A 4,615-nucleotide genomic window follows, 5' to 3' on the forward strand; every position below is an offset into this window, starting at 1 on the left:
AAAGAGCTTTGGAGGTAGACAGGAAGTTTCGAACCGAAATTATGGAAAAAAAGGAAGAAAATAGATCCCCATTGTTCACGACACTATGAGGAGTTGGGGTTCCCTGCTTCTCAGGAAACTTATGAAGTTACTCCTGATAAATTGGGCAAGGAGACTTGCAGCGGTAGCTCTGCACCAACCTTGGAAGGTAAGAAGCTACAAGTTTCTAGTCACTCGCAACCCGCAGCCGTCCCATTCAAGTTGAAAGGCTCGAAAGCATATGTCAAATCTATTTTCTCAAAGGCCTCCAATACAAGAAGGGCTAGTAACCATTACTGTCTGCACAATATTCAAAGGGAGAGCTGCGATGAAGAGGTTGCAGCAACGGTCGCTAAAAACACTAGCAGAGAAAACTCACATGCGATTAATCGTTATTGTAAGTCCTTCTCTGCGAGATTTTCTTTTAGGAATGAATTGCCATTGGCATCCATATTCAAATTGATTCAGTTCTTCAAGTGGCACAACTCCAACCACTAGAATTCTCATTCTACATATTTGTCAGGGTCATTATCAAAAATGAATCCTTGGACATCGATATCAATGCCTTCATTCCCTTATCACTGAACATAGACCTCAGTCTCTATCAACACAACAACCTCTTGAATTACATCGACAATTGTGTTAGCAGGAACTCAAGTGACCTCACTCCATACAAGCATGCATGCATGGGAGAAATTAAATTACATATTGAAACCAAACGCATCTCAGTTTTGTCAATCTCCATTACACATGTTTGTCTATTCCACATGCCCTTGTGACAAGCAATCAATCCACGACACACTATCCATGAGAGGTTAGCTACAGTAAATTGCTCAGAGAATGGCATAGATAACCATCACACACATTCTGATTTAATTCAGAATCCACGCCAATATTCAGGAATATGAAAAATTACCCATGATCAGAATAGCCAAAACTCAGTATTTAACATAGTTATGTCTTGACAGTTCATAAATATGACATCTACCATTCAGAATTTGTCAAATATTGATAGACAGTCATCTCTTAATGTGTGATTGATAGAGACATAACCACCGTATTTTTACAGACAACTATGCCTAACAAAAAAAAGTAAATTTATCAAGTTATAGGATCAAAATTTAAAACTTCAACTCAATAACAATAACTAGAAACAAGTGACCTTTTCCAACTCTATGAGATCACACCAGAAAATTCCGAGCATCAGTTGCTACATCCTATCACCTTCCGCAAGGTACCAGAGGTAAAGACATCGAAGGGTGTCGTAGCCTTGACTACGTTTCCGTTTATTTCTGAAGCAGTGTACTGCCATTTGGAGCATCTTCTCACATGTTGCCCTCATTTATTTTTCTCTGCCAGACGGCACAAGATCATGTCAAAGAGCCACAGATACTCAGTTAGAAATCGAGATTATCTCGCTTATTTATGCGCTCTATTATCACACTCATGACTGTAAGGGTAAGAATCATCCCATCTTCCATACTTATCCATTCATGCCTCAGAGATAAGACACGATACATGGTCATCCTTATCTGGAGATAATCATCCTATCGCGACCAGATAGGTACCCATCTAATTAAAGAAACAATTAAATTATATATATATATATATATATAAATATATATCTTACGCTAGAAAGGCAACCCACCATTTTCTTTTTCTAATTCGCTGTGAAATTCAACGTTTTTAAAGAAAGGAAACAATATTATTGGTTTTTTTTTTATTGCATGCTTCCAAGTTGCACCTGAAAGCAGAATTTACCAGGAGAGAGAAACATTAGCAATCCGAAAAAAAAATCAATTAGTCTATGACATTTCATTATTAGAAGGAACACGATATTGGCATTTATGTATAATCTGGATTACTCTTTCCAACTTTGACAACACTATGATTGGCTATTGGGTGAATTCTTCTGCAGTTCTCGTATGCCTGGTACAACCTATAATGTTAATCATATCCAAGAGACATGGGAGGATCCAAGTTCTTGATATAATTTCAGTTGGAATAGAGCGTAGTTAGGTGGTGCTTGGCATTTCATTTTCGCATAGAAGGCTAACTCCCTTCCTCTTCTGTTCGCCATACAACATGCGCGCAACAGATTTTTTTTTTTTCTTTAGCATTTCCACAATGTCCTTTACCAAGAATAACTGAACTTTGGGATCAGAGTTTCTAGATTTCTGCAATCTATTAATATAAACGTAGCTACATTGGCATCAACATTGTTATCTCCAGGAGGCAGAAACATTCATTTATATTACTTCATAACTACATTGTGTAATGGAACAAAAACCCAATACCTCATACTGGATGAATACAACATGTATTCAAACACTAAGGCTTACTAAAATCAAAGCGCAGCCAGGATTGATAATGAGTTACTAAAGTCAAGGATGGCATACGTATTAGGAATGGTTAGGCGAAGTACCCAATTTAATCATTTCCATTGCAATTGTCATTTTGCACATCCCATTGAAGGAACTAGAAAGATTCAATCATGCTCATAAAATCCCCTTTGATTTTTAATAGGTCCTTGTACCTTGATAATGTATTCTTATTTGCATATAGTTGCACTAAATTACCACCATAATGCGACATGGAAGTATGTGTATTCTGGTCTTTTCTAAGTAGCTCTTGGCCTTCACACATAATTTGGATATTCATTCCTTTTTCCTACTGAAACACTTTAATATTTCAATTCTTCCTCATGCATAATTTATTATTCACAATTAGGTCACCAATTAACCATTAAGATCCTTTTTATAATAAAAAAAACATTACATACAAGTGAAATTTATTTTAATTATTGATCCCCTCAATAACCATGGTTATGCTTAGATTCTTCTTCCAAGAGTTTTAATTTCACTTGGCAGGGAGAAATCATTATGAAATTCATCTACTTATTCTTTTCCTTTTGGAGTTATTGTTCTTATAGATTATTTGTTTTTTTAATGAAAGCTCTCAATAAAATTTACGAAGATAGATGAGTGCATAGGCCGTAATGTTTGAACTCTATGCTCCAATACTATTTGTAACATATCCCTTTGGCCTATCACAGAATAATAGCTTATTAGGCTCCCAATCTGTAAAAGTTTCCTTTTTTTACAGTTAAGATCTAACTATTGTCTTACGTAAGATATTTATCATGGTAGGAACTATTAGCACCTAAATCTGCCTTAGGCTGAAGGAAGGCAAAAATTAGGGTAACCACAAACCACGCTCGGTCTGGTAGCTAGCCCTACCAGAACAAGAGAGGGTTCTCTCCGAGTCACACTCAGTGAATAGGTAAGCAAAAATGGTCTGATATGACTTACAATGAAATATTTACCTTAGGCTAGTAAGTGAAAATGGGTACAAGAAACAAATTTTATGAATGACCGAGCTTCTGGGATGGTATGGGACCAATGCTCAGCAAAGAACAGAGAATTTAATACAAAGGCACAGATTATTCCGTGAGGCAAGGTAGGCGGAAAATGTAACAATTTAGTTTGAGGTATCGCGGCATGAATAGACTGCTGAAGAAAGTGAAAATGGCATAGTGACATGAATCCTTTTCAACAGAACAAAAACACTGAACATGAAATTTTCTCACAAGTAGAGCAATAAAATTGAATTCTACCTAATCTCACTCAGAAAATTTCACTGGAAATGAACATGAATTGAATTATGTAACATAACGAAATACATATGAAAAAATAAGAGACACATTTTCTACACTCACAACCACAAGAATCTCATGAAACAGAGCCCCTGCCTTTCATTAATTCTCTGTCAAAAATATACAGTGAAGAAACATAATTTCTTTCCCACAGTCTCCCAGAAGTTACAAGCCAACCAACCCTTTGCAAATAACTTGCATACAATATATAGAATGTGTAAGGAAGAGATAGAACGCCCAAGGGTTGGGAAGTTACTCGAATCATTGCAAAATGGAGATGGAGAGCCAACCATCAGCTACAGGTGCAGCGCTACAAACATGACATTTGGCTTGGGTGACTGTTTGCCTTCCTTCGCCACTTGGATAGCAAACAATCTAGAGAAAAAACACTTTAAATTCCCCCTTTGGTGCCAAAAAACCAAAGTGTAGATGAGCGGGCCCACTTGGAGAAGTCAGGAACAGAAATTTCGTGAAACAGAAGCAAATTGGGCAATTTTTCCTCTGTGCGTCGCGCCATTTTCTCTGTGCACTGTGATACATTTGGGCCTAATTTGGTGCACTTGTAGGTGTCCAAAATGTGCCCAAGTGGGCTTGTTAGAAAGCCTGTCCTATCTAATTTCTAACCTCATTGGAATTTCGAAATTTGGTGCTCATTTGCCCCTCCAAATCTTCATTCTCCCAAGACTTCTTCCGGTGTGTCAAAAAAGTGGCAGAGAGGCCATTTTTGGGTGTTTTTTGACCATTTGGAGACTCATACCTTGCCGAAATTTCTTGTCCGGACACCAGAAGTCATTATCTTCCATGATGAATCCAAAAATGCAAGCCATTCCTCATTTGGAGCTCTAGAATTTTAGCGCCACGCCGCACAGGGAGAAAAACCCTATTTTTTGCCCAAAAATTTGTGAAGTGACCAAAAATTCCCCAAATTTCTTGAAATTTGGG

The sequence above is a fragment of the Pinus tabuliformis genome, chromosome 8 (assembly GCF_031772625.1).
Source record: "Pinus tabuliformis cultivar Carrire ecotype Pingquan chromosome 8, CPIR1, whole genome shotgun sequence".
Lineage (NCBI taxonomy): Eukaryota > Viridiplantae > Streptophyta > Pinopsida > Pinales > Pinaceae > Pinus > Pinus tabuliformis.